The 24,643-nt window shown below is 36.1% G+C and overlaps 1 protein-coding gene across 12 annotated transcripts in view; it reads left to right on the top strand.

Moving 5' to 3' along the window:
* Positions 1–24,643, top strand: part of LOC141397476 (uncharacterized) — a 655,384-nt gene that overhangs the window by 377,885 nt on the left and 252,856 nt on the right. For 11 of the 12 annotated variants that reach the window (XM_073973783.1, XM_073973777.1, XM_073973779.1 and 8 more), the window contains one exon: positions 9,108–9,159. The gene's annotated coding sequence lies outside the window, so the exon portion shown is untranslated. The remainder of the gene's footprint in view (positions 1–9,107; positions 9,160–24,643) is intronic. The other variant, XM_073973773.1, reaches the window with a different exon arrangement.

Here is a 24,643-nt window from a genome sequence, read left to right as displayed (position 1 = left end):
TCCATATCGGTTCAGATTTGGATATAGCCCCCATATATATCATTTCCCGATTTTGCTACAACTCGTTCAATTTTGATCGAATAGCCTTCAAATTTAATATGTGTTATTTTCTTAGGCACCTGAATATCTACATAGATTTTGACAAAAATAAGTTCAGATTTTTTACCCGATTTTGCTATAATTCGCTCAATTTTTGATAAATAACCTTAAAATTCAACATGGGATGTTTCAGGCCGCTGTTCAGCTTATCGATTTTGATTTGATTTCGCAAAAATCGGTACTGATTTGGATATAGCCTCCATATATAACTTTCACCGATTTTGCTATAAATCGGTAAATTTTTGAAAAATAGCCTTCAAATTTAACATGGGATATTTTCTTAGGCCCTTTTTCAGTTTCACCGATTTTGACATTTAGATTTGGATATAGCTCTCATATATATTTTCGCCCGATTTTATGTATTCGATGCACTAAACACGCAATGTATGTGAGCTATTGATTAAATTAGGAAAATGTGTCGTAATTATTCGTAATTGAGTGACATCGGGCGATATTATATGTATATGGAAGCCATATTCAAACCTAAACCGATATGGACCGAAGTTGATATTTTTCATTCCTGTGCCCTCATAAGTACTTGTGCAAAAATTCATCAACGTAAGACAACGGTGAAACTGAACAAGGGCCTGAGGGAACATCCCATGTTAAATTTGAAGGCTTTTTAATAAAAATTTTGCGAATTTTAGCAAAATCGGAGGAAGATGTATATGGGGGCTATATCCACATCTGAACCGATTTTTACGAAAATGAGAGAAACTACTCAGGGGCCTAAGAAAATTACACATACTAAATTTGAAGGCTATTTGATCAAAATTGAACGAGTGGCAGCAAAATCGGGAAAAGATATATATGGGGGCTATATCAAATCTGAACCGATATATCGCAGAAGGTTGCAGGAATGGGCAGAATGTTTTTACATATTTCGCTTCGGAAGAGATGTCCAATTAACGGAAATCAAGAGCCAAGGTGGCAATCAAAAGATATACTTTTTTATCAAATTTAAATATTTAATTTTGATAACGGAACTTTGCCCAGGTCCAGTTGAAGTCAACTTATTGTACTAAAATTTTATATTTATAGCCCATCCATTAAATCCCCATCCAAAGCTTTTAATGTTATCAACAACCTTTTCAGAAATAATTATTTTAGTGGTGGTCTAATTTTCATATGATTATCGCATTAGATTACCTGGGAAATATTTTTCATATTTAAAGAGCTATAACTTCGTTATGGATATCGACAAAATTCTTTCAGATTCGTCGTATCTATTGTGTTTACTGTAAGTAAGAAATGTAAACATATATAAAAGTTAACATCACATTTTTCGATTTTTGTCTACTGCGGCAACACTGTGCGTCGTCGCTTATGCGTCTCCTATTGCCCAAACACAGATACCTTTATTATAAAATGAGCGAGAGCCTACTGTTACACTCTTTGACAAAAATCCTCTCTCAACCTATAAAAACCATGTCCTAACTTAAAAATATGATGCACACAATTATAATATGTTTGGATCCAAACATATATTTGTTTGCAACCAGCCTCAAACAAATATATGTTTGGGTCCAAGCATATTTCTGACATATATTTTTCTGCTTGTGGCGACTGTAACATTCATACCGTCAATTAGTATTTTTATACCCTCAACATTTAGGCTAAAAGGAGTATATACACAGTCATACGACCATATCGTGCTTCATCGAAATAATGATTGCAGATCCCAAGTATCTTTGCACGAAATCTAATTTAGAGTCGATTAAGCCATATCCGTCCCTCAGTCTGTCTGGCTGGAGCGCACAGTAACTCTCGAACGGATCAATAGAGTCGGTAAAAAATTGGCTTCCGTAATATTTTGTCCAAACTTAGATCAAGTTCGAAAATGGGCCATATCGGTCCACACTTTAGGATACCTCCCTCATAAAAGTTTAACAGAGTTAGTTAAGCGGATTTTAAGTTCTGTTGGAGGATCCTTTGGACATTTTTACAGAAGCTACTACTTGTGACTGTAAATTATACGTTGACCCACAGAAATGACTGGTGGACCCGATATCTATCGAATGGAATTGTTTACAATATAACTTCCCTTGTCAAAGTGGACAATGTCGTTCCATTAATTCAAATACCTCCTCTGCAACACTTTGGTGCTTTTATTCAAATAAATGATTTTGTTGGCAAGTCCATATGTCGAAAGGGCCACACCATTCTGAAGCCCCCCAAAATACATAAAGTTTTTGGTGAAAGGTTGTGCAGGCAGTATTCGACTTGATGAGTTGAGAAATCTCAGATGGTCTCCTTGACGTAGTTTGGCTGGCTCAGCGAGATGGTGAAGTGTAGGTCGTTCTAGAGTTTTGAATCCCCTTTCAATGTCTAGATTTTATTATTTGACATGTTTCAGTCTTGTCTCATCAGATATCTGCTTGTGATAGCTAGGATATATCCCTTTACCTACTCCTATTGGTGTTGTGACTGTCGCCTTTGGGAGTTCGTTTGAAGAGGATTCTGTTCTGGCAAGTTCGTCTGCTGTAGTCAGGCGCAAACTTAGCCCCAGAATTGATCGATTGAAATAACTTGTGCACCTCTTCTGATCAGTGAAGGTTACGTCGCCAAACGTGAATGAGGTCCTATCTTCCTTCTTTCCATGGTTCGAGAGTGATTTTACCGTTGCTCACAATTCACTTATACCGACTCCAATCTAGCCACTTATTCAGCTGGTGTTCACCGACCAACCTGTTAACTTCCAGTGTAAACTCCACGAACATCAGAAGGATTGGGCAGATCTCTGAAGTGATGATTAGTCAACTCTCTGAAACTCGCTCAATTAGCTTTCCCACGATTAATGAAAGTGCGGCGTTCAGAGTTGACGAAAACAGGTGGTCTACTATTGTATACAATTATGGGGGGATGGTTTGATCCAAGATAAACGACGGGTTGCCATGTGACGTCATTTGTCCGACCAGGTGACACTATGGTTACGTCCGGCAAATTCTGATACTCTCCACTTTTTCTGGTAGGGACATCCTCATTGACCGTGCGGAACATAGAGCTATTAATCTGCTCGGCCAGCTCAGCTCTGTTCGTTTCCGAGGACCGAATGCCACAACTCGTTATGAGCGGGCTAATGTTCGGCCTATAACCTGGAGTACATTATTGGCGAAATGTATACCTTCAGCAACTCTACCTCGGTATTTGCATCCATTACTCCGAAGGCCATTTAGCATATAGCATGTATTTAATTTCCAAAACTATGGAAATTTATTTAAGATTTAAGTTTGGCCTTTAATGCATTTTTCTTTTCTCCAATTTTCCAACAGAACGGACATTTCATTGTATATTAACAAATAACGTACCTTGGACAATAACAGCAAAAAAAACTTTACTAAGAACTACAGTAACAATAACAACAACAACCATAATAGAACTATTCTTATTTGTTATTAAAGGCCCCCACAGGGATGAAAATGAATGAAACAAAGCTCTCATAAAGTTTTCATATGTTACGGTACGCAAGACATTTCGTCATACACAACACAGAGTACCATCCGGTGCTAAGGTTAAAGCCTCGAAGGGATAATACCGAGAGTAACAGAACACATATTTTTAATGAATTCTACTGCCAAGTGAAGGAAGGACACAAGTTGTTTTCTTATGGTAGTGGATATCGAAGTTAGGAGTTAATGCCAAAATGATTGTTATGTTCTTCTTTATGTTTGCAGTTTGTAAGTGTTGCAATCACGTTTCAGAGCTAGTCATGTACTAAGTTATTATTCTATATGAAAGCTGTTCTTTTTGTTCGTTTTGTTTTGTCATTAGTTGTTCTCTTTTGTGTTAAATCAATAATTTGTTCTGCTGTGAGTCTGTCTTTCATTAATGGCAACATGGCTAATTAGAAAGAACTGTTACCAGGCGTGCTACATAACTTTTGTGGGCACAAATAGTTGGGAAAATTTCAAAACGTTTAGCTGAAATAGGGTATGATTGAGTTTCGTGTGAGAGGAAGCTATAAAGAAATTTTTAGATCAAAAAACAATGTCACATTTTGCGAACATTGGAAATTAAGTTTTTGATAGTTTTTCAAGGAATATTCCTAAAAATGCAGCATCAAAGTTCGAAAATTCTTCAGAATCCCAAGGAAAAAAAAAGCATAAAAATCTGAACTTTCTTTCGCATTGTTATTCGTATTTGTGTTGTCTTGTTATTGCATTTCTTATTATTTCCTTTCATAATGCGAAAAAAATACGATGAAATTATGCTACAAAATGTCACCTGTTATAAGTCAATAGCTAAGGTTCAGAGGCAATAATCGACATAACTGCCAAAATGATTTTAGGAGTTATGTCCGTTATTGAACACGGACATAAGGTACACGAAACCTCCTAGGCCATAAGAACAATCATCAGTACCTTGGATCTATACTGTCTGACGTTTTGCAATGGATGTTTTATACCTATAGAAATGTTTTCTAAATACTAAATTTCAGTTACTCCTGTTGAATAATGTTGCTAAAACTTTCAAAATAACGAAAATCGGGGGTAAAGTTCTATGGAAGCCATATGAAGACGTAGTCCCATACCTCATCGGCAGGTACACTTTTAAGGGGCCTATGTAAAGAAGCGGACCTATACCAAAAAGTTTCATGTAGAAAGTTTAATATCCCCAAAGAAGACCAAATACTAAATTTCAGCCATTTCTGTGAGATATTGTGGACACAACCTTCAAAGTACCGAAAATCGGGAGGTACCTGTGGGGCCAATATGATGGCGGGGATCTATACTGACAACGTTTAACTGTAAACGAAGACTAAATACCACATTTTAGCCATTTCAGTGGGATATTGAAGCCACAAACTTCAAATACAGCAAACCAGGAGGTACCGTTCCATACGGGCTATATGAAGACGTGTACCTTTCAGGTTGAAAGGCTAAATACCAAATTTCAGCCACTTCGGTGGAATATTGAGGCCACAACCTTCAAAATACCGAAAATCGTGAGGTACCGTTCTATGGGCGCTATGGGAAGCCGTGGACCTATACCGAAAATGTCAGGTGAAGACAAAATATCGAATTTCAGCCATTTCTGTGGCATATTGAAGCCACAACCTTTCAAAATACCGAAAATCGTGAGGTACCGTTCTATGGGCGCTATTGGAAGCCTTGGACCTATACCGAAAAATTTCAGGTGAAAAGTTTTGCACCCCCAACGAAGGCTAAATACCAATGCGGTGTGATAATGAGGCTAAAACTTTCAAAATTCCGAAAATCTGGAGGTACCGTTATTTTCATTTTCAATACCAAACATCCTAGGAGGAATAGAGCTAGAGTGCACGATATTTCTCTAACGGATCAAGTTTCAAGTTTTTAACTGGTGCGCACGATAACTTCCGAATGGACCATACTTTGCACATCGTAATATTTCTGCGAGGTATATATCAGGTTCGAATACGGACTATATGGGTCTACTCCTTCGTGCACCTCTCACATAAAATTTCGAAGAAGTGGAGATTAAGACCTGTTCTCGAATCGCTATACATTTTTTGCAAAAACTTGTATTTCGTTGTCCCCATTGCGACGGTACAAAATTTATTAAAAGGTAAGTCCACACTTCTTGAGTAAATGACAGGAAAGCTGCAACAACCCCCAACGGCCGCCATATGTAGTGACTCGATTGCACGGCTTTCTAACCAGATACTGCGTCGGTCTAAACTTAGCTTATCGTATTATTTTCGCGAATCTTAGATAAAGTTTCAAGATGGTTCTTATCGGCCCACAACTTTTGTTAGCTCCTCTACATTAGTTCAAAAATATTCGGTAAAATCTTTTGAAGGGAGCAATCGATGTGGCCCATACCTTGGATCTCGTAATACTTTGTCCAAACTTAGTTAAAGTTCGAAAATTTGCCATATCGGTACACTCCTTAGGATACAGCCTTCACAAAAGTAAAACATTTTTGTTTAAATGCAGTTTAAAGTCTGCCCAAGGACCCTTTGGAAAATTTTACCGAAGCTACTCTTGGTGGTCCTGTTTTGAGCCATATTATTTTTTTTTCGTGAAAAAGTCTACGCTTCCTGACATAATAATCCAAAAGCGTTAAATTATTGCGATATCTATCGAAAGGAATGACTCCAAAATAATACCCACACCCAAAATAGACAATGCAATACTTTTTAGCTTTAATCCAAATTTGTCGGCAAAATCAAATGTCCAAAAAGGGCCACAAAATTCTGAAAATCCCCTATATACTTATTTTTTGGAAAAAAGGATTTTGGCTGATTAGCCCGTATTCGATCTGGCCAAAGATAGAAGTATCATTTCACAAATCCACTTATAGCCAGAACCACCCTCAATATCCCAAAACTTAATTTGTAACCTAAAAAATATATTTTCAAATTCCACCATACCTAAAATTTCACACTTTCAAGCTGCCTATAAAAATTCACATAAGTGAAACTGTTCAATTGGTACGTGCTGTGCATAAATGCAAACTTCTTAAATGTAGAAATAACTTTACAACCAATTTGTCACGTCTCAGTGAAAGTTACCACCATGAAGCAAGAAATGAACTTTGCTTTTTTGGCAAAAGTGTGAACCTCTTGGAATAGAATGAAAAGTTATTGAGGCAACAAATATACCAACAAATATTTTGTATAATTTCCGTTTTTGTTTTGGAAAAGTCAAGGCAAATTGAAGCTGTTATATTTGGAAACATTTTTTGTGTAATAAAAATTGGAAACAATGGGTGAATACACAAAATACTGATGTAACTTAAAAAAATCTGAATTTTACATATTCTCCACTAACATAAGGTTCAATTTTATATCGATTATTTAGATGACTAGCTCCTTAACGTTGAGTCTTAAAAGCGTGCTGAACATTGTAAAGAAAACAAGTAAGAACGGCGTTAAGTTCCGGCCGCGCCGAACTTTTTTATACCCTCCACCAGGAACTGTATTGAAGTGAATAAGAACAATTAGTTTCCTTTCGTTTATGATAGTGCTAAGCTCTTCCTCTTATTGCAGGAGAAGTATATCCCAACTGATAATATTACATTCAAAAGAGCTCATATGTGGTGTCACCGTAGATCTTTACAAAACGTGAATCAATATTTTCAATATTCCGAATTGAGCTTTTAAACGTCTGGCATTCCAAAATACCGAAAATCGGGAGGTACCGTTCTATGGAGTCTATATGAAGACATGGACCTATACAGACAAATTACAGGTGGAAAATTTAATACTGCCAACGAAGATTAAAGACTGAAATTAGTCATTTGCAGGGGGATATTGGGGTCACAACCCTCAAACTACTGAAAATCGGGTGGTACGTTCTATGGGGGCTATATGAAGACGTAGACCTATTCAGATAAATTTCAGGTGGAAAGTTTTGTAACCCCAACGAAGACTAAACATTAAGTTTCAGCCATTTCGGTATAATATTGAGGCCACAACCTTCAAAATCGGGATGTACCGTTCTATGGGGGCTATATCCTGACAAATTTCAGGTGGAAAGTTATACATACCCCACGAAGAATAAATACCAAATTTCAACTATTTCGGTGTGTTAATGATGCTAAAACCTTCAAAATACCGAAAATCGGTAGGTACGCCTATATGGGGGATACATTAAAGCGTGAACCTATACCAACCCATTTTCAGGTGGAAAGCCTATATACCAAATTTCATATATTTCGGTAGAATATTGACTCCGCAATAGGGTTTGGCGATTTGAACACCACCAAAAAAGTCCACTAGACCATATGTCTACGGTGAAAATCGAGCCCCCGGATTTTGACTTAAAGTTTTTTTTTCAAGGTTTTTTGGATATTTTGGCATATAACAGCCAAACCAGTGCGATTTTCGATCCAACACAAAGACAAAAATTGTAGCCAAGACAATAATTAAGAACTCTCTAGAACATTGGAACGCCCCTTCAGACAGTTATGGTCCCGAGAATTTGCACATTTTTCGGACCGTAGACATATGGTCTAGTGGACTTTTTTGCTCAGTACAATCCCAAGAATCAGAAACTCCAGGCGCCCACTATAACTTTTTTCCCTCCATACAAATCGCCCGGCCTATTCCACAACAATCAAAATACATAAAATCTGGAAAATCCGTGATGGCTATATGAAGGCGTGGACCTATACCGACCAATTTCAGGTGTAAAGTTTTATACTCTCAGCGAAGACTAACTACCAAATTTTAGTCATATTGAAGACACTACCATGAAAATATCGAAAATCGGGAGGTACCGTTGTATGGGGGCTATACGGACAAATTTCGGGTGGAAACTTGTATACCCCCAACGAAGACTAAAAACCTAATTTCAGCCATTTCGGTGGAATATTGAGGCTGGTGGGTTACATCAAAACGTGGACCGACATAGCACATTTTCAATACCAAACATCTTAAGAGAAATAGAAAGTTCTATATCAAATTATAAAGCTCTATTTTTTAAAAAATTGCAAGCTGTATAGTGATTTCAACAGACGGACGAACGAACAGACGGACGTGGTACTATCCACTTAGAATTTTATGCTGATCACGAATATATGCATATGCTTTATAGGGTCTCCGACGAATATCTCGATGTGTTACAAATGCAATGACAAATTTAATTATACCCTCCATATTATGGTGGAGGGTACACGGACATCCACGAAGGAACAGACAAATACTTATGTCACATCAATGAGTGCACCATTTTTCTATGTTAAGCTCAATAATATGAAACCTCGGACTCGGCGATAAAATGTTGGTCCTATATAATTGAACTAATATGAATCGGGATGCATTGATATCAGAGAATCGCCATTGTCTGTGTATGCATATATTAAAACTAATACATATTTTGTAGTTATTTTTCGCCTACTTCTTCGAGTTTTCTATAAGACATAATCAATGTACATTTATGAAAATACCTTTATTTCAAATATTAACACTTCCTAAAATTAATGTTGCATGGTCGGCCCCGTCCCATCTTTAGTTTATGCTTACTTGTTTATATGTATATATAGTGTTTTATAATAGTTTTATTTTATTTCATTCTTTTCAGCGTATAACACAAGAGACTGTGTATCACATCTGCTTCCTTGCGTCTTAAGTATGTAAGTATTTACACTCTCTTCTACAATTTAGTTTATAGTAATAATACTGAAGTGATGATGAATAGTGCAGTGTGTTAAATATATTTCTCTCAATAATTTTTTTAAAAGTTCCTGATAACAATAAATATTGTAAATCACTGCGGTATGCTGTTGACATTTTGTGGTTTAAGCATGTGGTTTGTGGTATTAGCATGTGATATTTAAATATAGAAAATATTAATGAAGAGAAAACAGACAAATCTTTAAATATGTATAAGAAATTGCTATGGCTAATATAAAATATTATAAATAATCCTGGTAGAACAATTGTTCTACCATGATAAATAATATTAAATTATTTAATTGAAAATTTTTGCCTATTAGGAAGAAGATCATTTAAAAATAAATGTTCATTAATTTCGTTGGGGTCGAGCTTAAGGACCGATGATTTTTTGTTACAAGTAAAAAAGGAATTGCGAAGATTCGAATCCACACAATCCGACAATCGACAACGTTGTCGACACTAAAAATTGTTTGCAGTTACGATTTTGCTATTCTGTAAATATGTAGACAACTTGACGATCAACTTTGAAAATCTTTCAATTTTGAATGTATTCCAAAACAAAACATAAACGCAAACCAAAGGCAAATCCAATATTGAAAAGTTTTGTCGATTTTTAAACTACAACAATTTGGGTGTTGTTTATATAACTAAATTTTCCACAAAAGTTGTTAAAATTTGTTTACAGAATAACAAGGTTGTTAATTATGTTGTTAAAATGAGTTTATCGAAAAAAGTAACAATATCGACTGTCGTTAGAAATTTAGAGAAGTTAGAGAATAGGCCCACTGCACAGTGGTCCCACTCGTATGGAAAGGAGTGCCAAAAATAGTTCTAATCGAGCTACCGCCTCGGAATTTTAAACATAGTTTTATAACGAACCCAAAAGAGAGAAAACAAATTTTAATGGATGTAGGTCCACATTTGGGTGTAGCCCCCATATAAAGGTACCGCCCGAAATTTTCCAAATTTTCCAACCGATTATGTATTTTGAGTTCTGAGTGGACAACATACCTCCTTGCAAAAAATTTTCAATATAGGTCCGCATTTAGGTATAGCTCCCGTATAAACGTACCTCCCGATATTCGGTATTTTGACGATTTTAGCCAGATTTTTCAACCGATTTGGCATTTGGAGTTCTTAGGGGACAATATACCTCCTTGGTAAAAATGTTCGATATAGGTCCACGGTAGGTACAGCTGCCATATTAACGTACCTCCCGATATTCGGTATTTTGACGATTTTAGCCAAATTTTCCAACCGATACTGAGGGGACAACATACCTCCTTGCAAAAAATGTTCAATATAGTTCCGCATTTAGGTATAGCTCCCGTATAAACGTACCCCCCGATTTTCGGAATTTTGGCGATTTTACAGGCGTGGTATAAGGGGAATACCTTACAGGATGGCAGATGGGGGCAGCTGGATTGTTTTTTTATCGTAAGCTAGAGACTTTCCCCTGTATTTTAAAAAAGATACGGACTTGCCCTTGCGGGGCCTACATTAGTAAAACTCAACATAAATTTATAGTAGTGATATTATAAATGGAACAAAAAGGCATTTTTAAAGAATTTATTTTTAAAGAAGTGAGAAAACGAATTATTATTTTTTTTTCGTAAGAATATTGTCAATGCCATAAACTATAAGTTTCATTTTGGAAATTGAAGATTTACCACTTCAAGTTTTTATAATTTCACTCATAAGCTACGAATGCTTTGAGGATCTATTTTTCGTTTTTAAAGCACCACATACAAATCTCAACATCTTCGACTTAACTTGACTTATTACCGCTGTAAGTTGGCAAAAATAATACTGGATATTAAAAATTTAATGTGTTTAGAGAATATTTATTTCAATCGCAATTAAATTCGAAGCTATAAATTTTTCCATTTTTGTTTGTTTTGTTTATTGTTGAAGTTCAATCTCATTTTCGATTGCTTGAGTGGAGTATTCCCCCATTGGCTCAACTTTATTTATTACTTTCTATTACAGAGAGTAATGTTTTTCAAAACGAACTGACAGTGTTGCAAAATTTTACTGATCGCTACCAATATCATGATTTCATCCCGGCGAAGGGAATTATCAATTGGCTTCTCAGTTTTTGAAATGATGCCTTTTTAGCGAAAAACCGAACTCTTTAAGTGTCTAGTATTCTCATATGAATGAGAATCACACTCACTTTTCGGCTTTTCCAAAGAAACACCAAAATCGAAATATTTTGCAACATGTCAGCACGTATCAACTAAGAATTCTTCGATTTCTGTGAGTTGAAAAGAACACCAACACAGTTGCCTGTGAGGTTGTTTATTGGAGTTTTGTTTTTTTGTTTTTAACAAAGCTCCAATCCGCCCGTGCCTCGGCTGTTTTTTGTTTGTTTTGTTTATTGTTGAAGTTCAATCTCATTTTCGATTGCTTGAGTGGAGTATTCCCCCATTGGCTCAACTTCATTTATTACCCTCTATTACAGAGAGTAATGTTTTTCAATGTTTTGTCCACGGGCGGAACCACAGTGCAGTTTCGCTGTTGGTAGCAGCTCGTCAGACATATCGGCAATGAGTGGCTTCTCTACCATCGCTCTTTTCAATGCAATATTGTTTGTTTATAGTGATGAGCTTTATTTCCATTCAAACTGTATTTCTTCTACGACAAACGCTTATAGCGCAGCCTGCGGTAGTTGTGATTTTGGCTTTGAACGCCAACACGCCCCGATAACACTTTTCATATGTTTTTCAAGGACGCGGGCTTAAACCCAAGCCTGTCTCAAGCTGATTTTTATACCCTACACCACTATGTGGGGAGGGTATTATAAGTTGGTTTTGCCCAAAAAGTTTGTAACGCATCGAAATAATGGCCCTAGACCCGTACATATATATACCAAAATGATTGTCTCGACGAGCTGAGTCGATCTGGCTATGTGTGTCCGTCCGTCTGTCCATCTAAACCTTGTAATCACGCTACAGGTAGCAATTTTGATCGGATCGTCACGAAATTTTGGATGTTGATGGGGATCCCGGAGGGGAAGAAGCCTATTGATTTTGGTGATGGTCGGATAATATTTAGGGGTCGGAATCGGCAAAAATCTTAGGTGGATAAAAAGACAACGGTTTTTTCCAAAGCGAATATCTCAGCTTCCATTAGGGGTATACCAAACGCAAGACCTGCTAATGAAAGTAGAAAATATCGCCTTTCTAACACTGGTTGTCGTAGGTAGTCAAACAACAATCGCAATATCCGCAAATTAAACCCAACTTTTCATTTTTGCAATTTTAGTTATAATGACGAATATCACAGCTTTGGTTGGCGAATTTCCAAAAGCAAAGTCTGCCTGTGAAAGTAAACATTCCCATCGGTAATACATCCAATTTTTCCATTTTTTTTTTTGTAATCAAGCTACATGTCGCAATTTTAATGGGATCGTCACGAATTTTTGGGGGTTATTTGGGGTCCTATAGAGGAAGAAGCCTGGTCGGATGGTCGGATAATATTCAGGGGTCGGAATGCGAAATAAACTTGTTTGGAAAAAAGTCAACGTTTTATTTCAAAGCAAATATCTCCGCTTCTATAAGGGGTATATCAAAAGCTAATGAAAGTAGAAAATATCACATTTGCAACGATGTAACATAGGTTGTCGTAGGTGGTCATGCAACGAAGATATCGCAATAGCCGCTAATAGAACACAACCTTTCATTTTTGCAATTTTAATAATAATGACGAATATCACAGCTTTGGTTGGGGACCTTCCAAAAACAAAGTCTGACTACGGAAGTAGAAAATTCCATCTTTACAATGGTGCAAAGTAGGTTGACGTAGGTGGCCAAATAGCGAAGATAGCGCAATATTCGGTAATACATCCCATTTTTCCATTTTTTGTAATCTCGCTACAGGTCTAAATTTTGATCGGATCGTCACGAAATTTTGGGGGCTGATGGGAGTCCTACAGAGAAAGAAGCATATTGATGGTTGGAGTACATCCCACTTCTCCATTTTTTATTTAAGTTGTACTGACGATGTATTTAAGTGCGTTTCAATAAAATTGACCTGTATTAATGAACAGATTCAGAGCAAAATTTTACCAGTCGAAAGCTTATGCACATGGGTAGTGGTGTAGGGTATCACATAGTCGGCCCCGACCCGACTATAGCCTTGGCTCACTTGTTTTATTTGAAAATTTTTGCCTATTAGGGCGAATATAATTTTAATAAATTTCTCGTTGGAGCCGAGCTTAATGACTCCAACTAGTCAGCATTGCATTTGTCAAAACAAAACAATTTGTTCGCCAAGAAATAAAAACAAAGCAAACAAAAATTTGGTATTCTATTAAAACTAGGAAGGAAGTTTAATCAAAAACGGAATTTTTCCATTTGCAACTTTATGGTCAAAAAAAAATTGCGGTTTCCAAAATTAAACTATTTTCCAATTGCACAAAAATAAATCACCGAATAATTAAAAACAGATACTTGGTTGTTTTCACGACGAAGAATTGTTGCAAGTGATTACAAGAAGAAAATTGTCCAGCAAGAACTTGCAAAATCTCAGTTAAAAAACTGTCAAATGTCTATCTGGAATCGCTCTCTTTTGCTGGACTTTTGCGTTAATAGACGACTTCCAGCAACAATTGGTACAAAGTGTTACAAATTTTAGGGTAACCAGACAAACCTAATAAATGGCCGTATGTAAAACTGTCCTAAGTACGTTTATGCTAAAAAATGTCAAAATTTCCAATCGCAATACCTATTTTACTCCTCAGTAATGTTGGCGACATTTCCTGAGTATTTCAGACATATAAAACTTTTCTATAAGTGGTGTCGTAAGACACGCCGCACAGTGTTGCCGCTTCCATACAAAAGTGGACAAAAATAGAAGGAGTTGACCTAGGTTGATGAATTTTTGCACAAGTACATGGGAATAAAAAATTTCAACTTTGGTCCATATCGGTTCAGATTTGGATATAGCCCCCATATATATCATTACCCGATTTTGCTATAACTCGGTCAATTTTGATCGAATAGCCTTCAAATTTAATATGTGATATTTTCTTGGGCCCATGAGTAGCTATACCGATTTTCGTAAAAATCGGTTCAGATTTGGATATAGCTCCCATATATATCTTTCCCCGATTTTGCTATAAATCCCTCAATTTTTGATGAATAGCCTTCAAATTTAACATGGGATGTTTCCTCAGCCCACTGTTCAGTTTTACTGATTTTGATTTGATTTCGCAAAAATCGGTACAGATTAGGATATTGGCTCTATATATATCTTTCACCGATATAAATCGATCAATTTTTGAAACATAGCCTTCAAATTTAACATGGGATGTTTTCTTAAGGCCTGTTTAGTTTCAACGATTTTGGCAAAAATCGGTTTAGATTTGGATATAGCTCTCATATATATTTTCACTAAACACGCAATGTATGTGAGATATTGGTTAAATAAGAAAATATGACGTAATTATCCATACTTGAGTGACATCGGGCGAAATTATATATCGAAGCCATGTTCAAACCTGAACCGATATGGACCAAAGTAGATTTTTTTCATTCCTGTGCCCTCATAAGTACTTGTGCAAAAATTCATCAACCTAGGTCAAAGGTAAAACTGAACAGGGGCCTGAGGAACATCCCATGTTAAATTTGAAAGCTATTCATCAAAAATTGAGCGAATTATAGCAAAATCGTGGGAAGATATATATGGGGGCTATATCCAAATCTGAACCGATTTTTACGAAAATCGGTGTAGCTATTCAGGGGCCTAAGAAAATAACACGTACTAAATTTGAAGGCTATCCGATCAAAATTGAACAAGTTGTAGCTAAATTGGGAAAAGATATATATGGGGGTTATATAAAATCTGAACCGATATATCTCAGAAGGTTGCAGGGATGCGCAGAAAGTTTTTGCACATTTTTATTTGGAAGAGATGTCCAATTAACGGAAAACAAGAGCCGAGTTGGCAATAGGTGGCAATCAAAAGATCTGCTCTACGACATAATAAGAATTTGAATTTTTTTAACAAATTTAAATTTTGATTTCTTGATAACGGTACATTGCCCACGTGCAGTTGATGTCAACTTTTTGTTCTAAAATTTTATATTTATAGCCCATCCATCAAATCCCCATCCAAAACTTTTAATTGATCAACAAACTTTTTAGAAAATGTTATTTAAAAATTGTCTAATTTTCATATGATTACCGCTTTAGATTACCTGGGAAATATTTTTCATATTTCAAGCGCTATAACTTCATTATGGATGCACATATCGACAAAATTCTTTCAGATTCGTTGTATGGGATGTGTTTACTGTAAGAAAAAATCATGAACATATGTAAAAGTTAACATCACAATTTTTGATTTTTGTCCACGAGGCAACACTGTGCGCCGTTCGGACTCGGCGATAAACTGTAGGTCCCATATCAATATGAATCGGGGTGCACTCATTGATATGAGAGAAGTCTCCCTTGTCCCTTCTGGGATGTTTGTGGAACAATTATATATACCTATTTTACTTGTTATTTTAAGGTAATGTTTAAGACGTAATATATTTTTGTCAACGTCATTTTGTATAATAAAGCTTTATCCATTTAGAGGTTCCCAACTATTTTAAAGAAAAAATACAGACAAATGTTGACCGCGTCTACGTCTTAGACGGTATGTCCGTAGAGTCCAAATTTTTATAACTCGTTGGAACATTTCGCCTTGTAACTGACGAATGACACGTGTGATGTTTTGCCCCAAGGCCTGAATCAAAGCGGGGTCGTCCGCATACTCTTTAGACTTTACATATCCACACTGTGTGATATCAGACTACCTTTGTGGCCAATCTACCGCCACAAAACGCTTAGGCTGATCTTTACATGGGACTCCTTGCTGAACAAAATTTGGCTTGAAACACATTCCTCAAAGGACATGCATTTTCGTAATAAAGTTGAACGATTTGTAAAACTTGTTCGGGCGAAAGTCTTTCCATGATGAAATGCCAAACAATACTAAACAAAAATAAGATGACAGCATTGCACGACTCAGGCTATTCAAAAAAAGAAAAATATCCCCTACTTGAATCGCCCATAATATGTAACATCTTTCCCTTTCTTAAATTCCAAAGTGTCACAAAATATGAAACATAAATGTGACCTTGGATTATGTGTAATAAATTATGTAAATGTTTGTGGCTATTACATACATACATAGCTGAGAAAATGTTTAGTAAATACATTTGAAATATGCGTTTGTGAGCAGATGCCATTGCCATGAATTATGCCATAATATAACCTATTAGCTTAAACCTTAAGGGGATCATTAGGTTTCAAAAATTCCTAGATTTTTCACAGCTTGCCTTCACTTTTCTTTTAAGTTTTCATTAAACCCTCCACCATAATATTTAGGGTATAATTAAATTTGTCATTTCGTTTGTAACACATCGAAATATTCACCGGAGACCCTATATATTTTTGAACAGGATAAAATTCTAAGTCGATATAACCATGTCCGTCCGTCCGTCCGTCTGTTGAAATCAAGATACAGCTAGCAATTTTTAAGACAGAGCTTCGTAATTTGGTATACACGTTTTTATTGATACTTAGGATACTTGGTATTGGAAATGGGCTATATCGGCTATATCGGCCCACGTTTTTATATAGCCCTCATAGAACGGTACCACCTGATTTTCGGTATTTTGAAGGTTTTAGCCTCATTATGACATCGAAATGGTTGAAATTTTGTACTTAGTCCTCGTTGGCGGTGTAAAGCTTTCCCGCAGAAAATTGTGGGTATAGGTCCACGCCTTAGAATAGCCACATAGAACGGTACCTCCCTATTTCCTGTATTTTGAATGCTGTGGCCTCAATATTCCATCGAAATAGCTTAAATTTAGTATTTGTTCTTTATTTGGAGGACTAAACGTTCCGAATAAAATTTGTCGGTATAGTAATTAGTCCTCGTTGGCGGTGTAAAGCTTTCCCGCAGAAAATTGTGGGTATAGGTCCACGCCTTAGTATAGCCGCCATATAACGGTGTTCCCTATTTCCTGTATTTTGAAGGCTGTGGCCTCAATATTCCACCGAAATTACTGAAAATTTTTATTTGTTCTTCATAAATAAACGGGTATAAAACGTTCCATATGAAATCTGTCGGTATAAGTCCATGCCTTCGTATAGCCCCCATAGAACGGTACCACCCGATTTTCGGTATTTTGAAGGTTTTAGCCTCATTATGACATCGATATGACTGAAATTTAGTATTTAGTCTTCATTGGGGTATAAAGCTTTCCACCTGAAATTGGTCTGTATCGGTATAGGTCCATGCCTTTTATAGCCCCCATAGAACGGTACCACCCGATTTTCGGTATTTTGAAGGTTTTAGCATTATGATGACACCGAAATGACTGAAATTGTGTACTTAGTCTTCTGTGGGGGTGTAAATCTTTTCCCCAGAAATTTGTGGGTATAGGTCCACGCCTTCATATTGCTCCCATAGAACGGTACCTCCCGATTTCCAGTATTTTGACAGTTGAGGCTTCAATATTCCACCGAAATAGCTAAAATTTTGTTCCGTATGAAATATGTCGGTATAGGTCCATATAGCCCCCATAGAACGGTACCACCTGATTTTCGATATTTTGAAGGTTTTAGCCTCATTATGACATCGAAACGGCTAAAATTTGGAACTTAATCTTCGTTGGCGGTGTAAAACTTTCCCCCAGAAATTTGTGGGTATAGGTCCACGCCTTCATATTACCCCCATAGAACGTTCCACCAGATTTTCGGTGTTTTGAAGGTTGTGGCCTCAATATTCCTCAGAAATTGCTTAAATTTGGTATTTTGTCTTTGTTTTGGTACAAAACTTTCCCCCAGAAATTTGTAGGTATAGGTCCATGCCTTCATATAGCCCGCATAGAACGATACCTCCCGATTTTCGGTATTTTGAAGGCTGTGGGCACAATAATCCACCGAAATCGTTGAAATTTGGTATTTGGTCTTCATTTGATGTACTTAACGTTCAAAGTAAAAATGTTAGGTCTTCATATAGCCCCCATAGATCGTACCAACCAATTTTCGGTGTTTTAAAGGTTGTGGCCTCAATATTCCTCAGAAATGGCTGAAATTTGGTATTTAGTCTTTGTGGGGGCATAAAACTTTCCCCCATAAACTTGTCGGTACAGGTCCACGCCTTGGTAAAGCCCCCATAGAACGGCAAATCCCTATTCCCGGTATTTTGAGGATTGTGGCCTTAATATTCCAACGAAATGGTTAAAATTTTGTATTTAGTCCTCATTTGGGGTATTAAACGTTCCATATATGTATACGCCTACATATAGCCCGCATAGAACGGTACCTCCCGATGTTCGGTATTTTGAAGCTGGTGGCCACAGCAACCCACCGAAATGGCTGAAATTTGGTATTTAGTTTTTGTTGGAGATAATGTCGTTTCTGACCAAAATTCGTCGGTATAGGCCCACGTTTCCATGTAGCCCCCATAGAACGGTACCTTCCGATTTTCGTAATTCTGGAGGTTGTGACGTCAATATCCCACCGAAATACTGAAATTTGTTATTTAGTCTTCCATGGGATTATAAAATAATCCAGAAGAGAATTATCAGTATAGGTCCGAGGGTTCCTATATCCCCCATAGAAGCATACCTCTTGATTTTCCGTATTTTGAAGGTTTTAACGAAATATCGCAAATTTAGTATTTAGTCTTCTTTGAGTCTAAAAGTTTTCCGCCAGAAATTTGTAAGTATAGATCGACGTTTTGTTATAGCGTCCTTGGAACGGTACCTCCCGAATTTCGGTATTTTAAAGGCTAGCCACATTGTTTTACCGAACTTGGTATTGTCTTCTTCATAAAGGAAAGGAAACTATTTGTTCCATTCTACTTCAATACAACTCATGGTGGAGGGTATAACAATTTTGGCCTGGCCGAACTTAACGCCTTTCTTACTTGTTTTTAATGTGTGATTGTGTGGCTGTTTTTCATCACATATCCATATGTATGTACCTGCCTCCATTCTTAACCTATTTATATTTATAAATTTTTTAACATTAGTCTGGGTGCGTTATTTTGCCCAGCAAATGTTATTTGCATTGCTTTTTAAAAGTGGAAAATTATGTGAGTGTGAAAATGAGAAGAAGTATGTTTACACCTCTCATTACTGCGAATTGCTCACACAATGATGTGTTATTTTTACGTAGCAACAAAATATCAGAAAGTGTGTAACTTCTATACCCGCTGGGCTTTTTCTTGTTAGAGGCAACTCACACGAAATAAAACGACGAAAAGTTTATTTTTAAAAAACTGTTCAGCATCCTGTTTTTTTTCAATGGCGCAGTAGCTCTTGCTTATGTTTGGCGGGGGCTTGAAATATCTTTAGAAACGGTTAAGCTCTCAATATGTAAATGAAGTCACTCAAAAACCCCCCTTTCACTTAAATCCAAACTAGAACTCTTACGCCAATGGATGGATGGCTGCCTTTTGATAGTTTCCTCTCTAACTTATGTTGCGAATTTTTATGACGTTGTAGAAAGTGTGTTGCTGATGCTGTTATTATTACATTAAAATTCTCCAACAAGAATTTTCCGTAAAGCTGGAGGAAAAATGCACAAAACTAGGGTGAAAGTTTCTTTCCCTTTTTCATGTATTAAATTTCTAGCATAACTTTAGCATTTAAAGTTTTTACATCACACTTCATTATGCTGTTGAATAATCTGCATGAAATTTCCTTGCCATAGTTATTGTTGAAGCTATGTAGTGTTGTTGTTGTTATTACGCTTAACTTTCACGTTGAAAAATCCTTTTCTTTTGTAGCAGGAAACATGCAAAATGTATTTGAACTTTTTTAATCTGTAGCAAACTGTGGCAAACCTCAGGGATGAATTACAGTTCGTTGTGGAAATTCCAAGAAATTAAAGATTGCTGAAAGCGATAATTTTAATTACTTTAAGTATGTATATATGTTTTAGTTTAATTAAGTGGGATCGTATACCTTTGATGTTGTGTTTGGATAAGGGTTAAATTAGAAAAGCAGTTATGCAGAGAAAAGCTTAGGTTCCTAACTAACGTGTTATTAACAATGGCCAGTGTAAGATTAACTAATTAGGCTGAACAGAATTTTTATCGTATTGTCGAATCTGTAGGATGAGTCAGTAGTTGAGTAGTGCACAACTTGTTCCAATGCGGTGTTGGGAAAGTTGGTTTCGCTACTGACGGCGCACAATGCACAGTGATTCAAAAATCGAAAAATTAACTAATTTGATTCTGAATTAAATGAATATTTTCTAAACACATCAAATTTTTAATATCCAGTATTATTTTTGTCAACTTATAACGGTAATATCCCAAATTAAGTCGAAGGAGTTCTGATTTGTATGTGGTGCCTTAAAAACGTAAAATATATCCGCAAAAGCATTCGTAGCTTTTGAGTAAAATTATAAAAAAAATTGAAGAGGTAAATGCATGGCAGAACTACCAGGTAGTGGTATCACATCAGCTGATCGAATATGAAAAGTCAAATCCCTTTATAAAAAAATTATTTTTGTTGTAATTTCCCCAACAACATAAAGAAAGTTTTGACATAACATATTCAAAATTTTACGATGCCACTACCACTATTTCTAAAATAATAGTACTGACAATATTTTTACAAAAAAAAAAAAAACATATTCATACTCGTTTTCTAACTTCTCTTAAAATAAATTCTTTGTAAAAGATTTATGCGTGTCCGTCCGTTCGTACCAAACACGCTGTATATGTCCGATTTCTTTGAAATTTGCAGTGTGTGAACACATTTGGTCTAGAAATAAATGTACCAAATAATATCGTAATCGGTCCAGATTTGGATATAGCATTCATATATATTTTCGGCCGATTTCACGTATTTGGTGCATCAAACACGCGGTATGTGTCGATGAAATTTGGAATGTGTGACTGAATTCGGACTAGAAATAAATGTTCCAAATTGTATCGAAATTGGTTCAGTTTTGGATGTAGCCCCCATATATATTTCACCCCCATTTTACGTATTTTATGCACTAAACACGCTATATATGTACATATGTCAGATTTTAATGAAATTCGGAACGTGTGACTGAATTCGTCAAGAAATAAATTTGGATTTGGATATAGCTCACACATTTTTTTCGGCCGATTTCAGGTATTTGATGCACTAAACACGCTATTCCAAATTTCATAAAAATCAGTCATATAGATTTTGATGAAATTTGGAATATAAGACTGAATTCGTTCAATTAATAAATGTGCCCAATTATAACGAAAGCGGTCCAGATTTAGATACAGCCCCCATATACATGTATATTTTCGGCCATTTTGAGTTCTCCTCCCTGCACCAATCTCGTTATATCTGTCCAATCTTCTATATAAATAAAAATCAAATCAAAAAAATAATTATCCAAATCGGTTCAGCCTTTCTCAACTGATGCCATTACCAACGAACGACATGGTAATGGCATCAGTTGAGAACGGCGGGACCGATTTGGATAATTTTTTTTTTTTAAATATTCGCCATTCACCCAACTTAGGTATTTATGCAAAGAAAATTTTACCACCCCCACCTTTACGCCCACTTTTTTTCAATTTTAATATTTTCTATAAAAACTACTGAACTGATTTTCCTGAAATTGTCATGGAATGTACAGGGATGGCCACCGCTGAAAATAGGCTACACATTTCGTTGAATTTCGGAAGGGCGGGGTACTTCCCCTATACACTATTTTATTTAAAAATGCTATATTTATAATAATTACGAATGTGTCGGTTTGAAAATTAATTTGTGAGACAATAGTGTTTGTTTCTTCTACAAACGTAACTATTTGTGGCCTTAAGACGCGACCGCGACCCATTTTCAAATCTTTATAAACACAAATCAATCGTTGCATCAATTGAGAACGGATGGAACGATTTGCATACTTTTTTTTTAATGTTCGTCATAGCCCAACTTAAGTTTTTATGGAATGAAAAATTGACCACGCCCAAGTTTTTAAATATGTTATATATGCAAAGTTACTGATCCGATTATCCTGAATTTATCAGAAAATGTTCGGGAATGTCCCGTGGTACAAAATGCTATATATATGTGGATGAATTTCGGGGGTCTATTGTTGTTTTATAACACTGTGCAGCAGCATTTTCGGGGGGTGGAAAATTTCATTTGGAGATGTAAGCCCTTGATGAGTATACTAAAAACCCAAAAGGAAATTTTCGCCATAGGTCAAGTTTCTGAGACAATAATACTTATCTCTGTTTGGCGTTGTTGTAGCTTCATTTTGAGGTGACATGTCTTCAGTCAAATCGATTGGCGAATCTTTTTGTAGAACAGTTCATTCTTCTTCCTTTATTTCTTGAACCGTAGTGAAAGTACAACAAGATGAGATTTTTTAGCATCCAAATATTCTACAAAAATGTTGCTCAGAAGATTTTAGGTACGGTTCTCTTTGACAACTAATCGATTTTGTCCCGATTTCATAGTCATTTTTGACATTTATTCGGACTTGGTTCAGGATTAAACTATGTTTTGTTTTTCTGTATATTCGTTATTGGTTATGTATAGGTATGTAGACATAACAATTGGTTATTGCTTATGTAGACATCTGGGGTGCTTCTGAAATATTTACCACAAATAGCTCTTGAAATGATGAACACGTTAATAACAATCTTTCTTGGAGGATATATCCGGTTATCTCAGTTTTTGAACCGGATATTCCGACTTTGAAACCGATTTTTGATCCGGTTTTAAGTAACCGATTAAACTTATATGTATACCATTAATAAGCTTATAGAGTTGTCAATCAAATTAAATTAATTCGCTTATGAAAATTTGCTATATGCAGTTCTAGAACAAGAAACCCGTTTTCTTAAACCGTTTTTAAGAAAAAATATCAGTTCGCACAAATATGGAGATCAAAGGCTGGGGGTGAAAAATTCTTTTTGGCGATGAATGTCGATGAAGATATTATCGTGAACCCCAAAGGACTGTTTTGCAATAGGTCAAACTTCTGAGTTATAGCGAAATTAATTCACATTTTTTTAATTCTATATGGGATTCAATAGTAAACATATGGAAACTAAGGAAATCAAGAAATTAGGTCAACTTAATGGAAAGTGTGGGTGGCCATGGCGTGTTCCTAAATGCGATATTTTGCAATTCTTGAGAAAGAAATAGCTCTTCTAGGAAACAATTACAGATTATTATTGGGTTCATTGTTTTTATTGTTAAGTTGGGAGAGAGTTTTGGTAAACTATCGTACCGTTTACACAAAATGAGCTACTATATTTTTTCACAGGTACTAAATTTTAGTGGACTAGAACTTTTTCTGGAACTATACCGATAAATTTCGGGGGTGATATTGAGGCTATGTCCTTCAAAATATCGAAAATCGGGAGGTACCGCCCTATGGGGGCTAAATAAAGACGTTGGCCAATACCGACAAATCTCAGTTAGAAAGTTTTGTACCCCCAACGAAGACTAATTACCAAATTTCAACCATTTCGGTGGGATATTGAGGCCACTACTTTCAAAATACCGAAAATCGGGTGATACCGATGTATGGGGGCTATATGAAGACGTGGGCCAACAAGTTTTAGGTAGAAAGTTTTAACCCCCAATGAAAACTTGGTAACAAATCTCAGCTATTTTAGTGGTATATTGAGGCTAAAACCTTGAAAATACGAAAAATCGGGTGGTACCGTCCTATTGGGGCTAAATGAAGACGTGGACCTACACCGACAAGTTTCAGGTGGAAAGTTTTATACCCTCAACTAAGACTTAATACCGAATTTCAGCCATTTCGTTGGGAAATTAAGGCTAAAACCTTCAAAATACCGAATATCGGAAGGTACCGTCTATATGAAGACGTGGACCTATGCCGCAAATGTCGGGTAGAAAGTTTTATACTACCAAAGAATTCTAAGTACCAAAATCAGCCATTTCGGCGTACCTTATTACGTCGACTTAGAATTTTATGCTGATCAAGAATATATATACTTTATGGGGTCTCTAACGAATATTTCGGTCTGTTACAAACGGAATGAAAAATTTAATTATACCCTACATACTATGATGAAGGGTATAAAAATTGCCTATCTTTTTGATTCTCACTAATTTTATTTAATTGTGAGAATCATAAATAGTCGTCAATATTTGTTTGCACAAAAATACACTCGATTTAAAATGAGATAGCACAGTTTCGGAATTTATTCTTTTCGGATAAATTTGAGAAAATTAACCACCCACTACATAGAGGTTGTACACCATATGCACAATAAATACATATTTGACCACCTTCAAAGTGTAACTAAAACTCAATAAATTTCGCTAAAGCAATTGTGTGTCATTCGTTTTAATTTCTGGCTTACCTTGTTCAATGTCAACGTCATTACCCTTCCACCCCTAATGAAAACCCACTTAACCACGAAGTGCAGTAGAGTATTAACGAT

Source organism: Musca autumnalis, unplaced genomic scaffold (assembly GCF_047663935.1).
Source record: "Musca autumnalis isolate F117 unplaced genomic scaffold, ASM4766393v1 scaffold_3, whole genome shotgun sequence".
Taxonomy (NCBI): Eukaryota; Metazoa; Arthropoda; class Insecta; order Diptera; family Muscidae; genus Musca; species Musca autumnalis.
The sequence above is the reverse complement of the archived record's forward strand: the minus strand, read 5'-3'. Positions and strand labels throughout refer to the sequence as shown.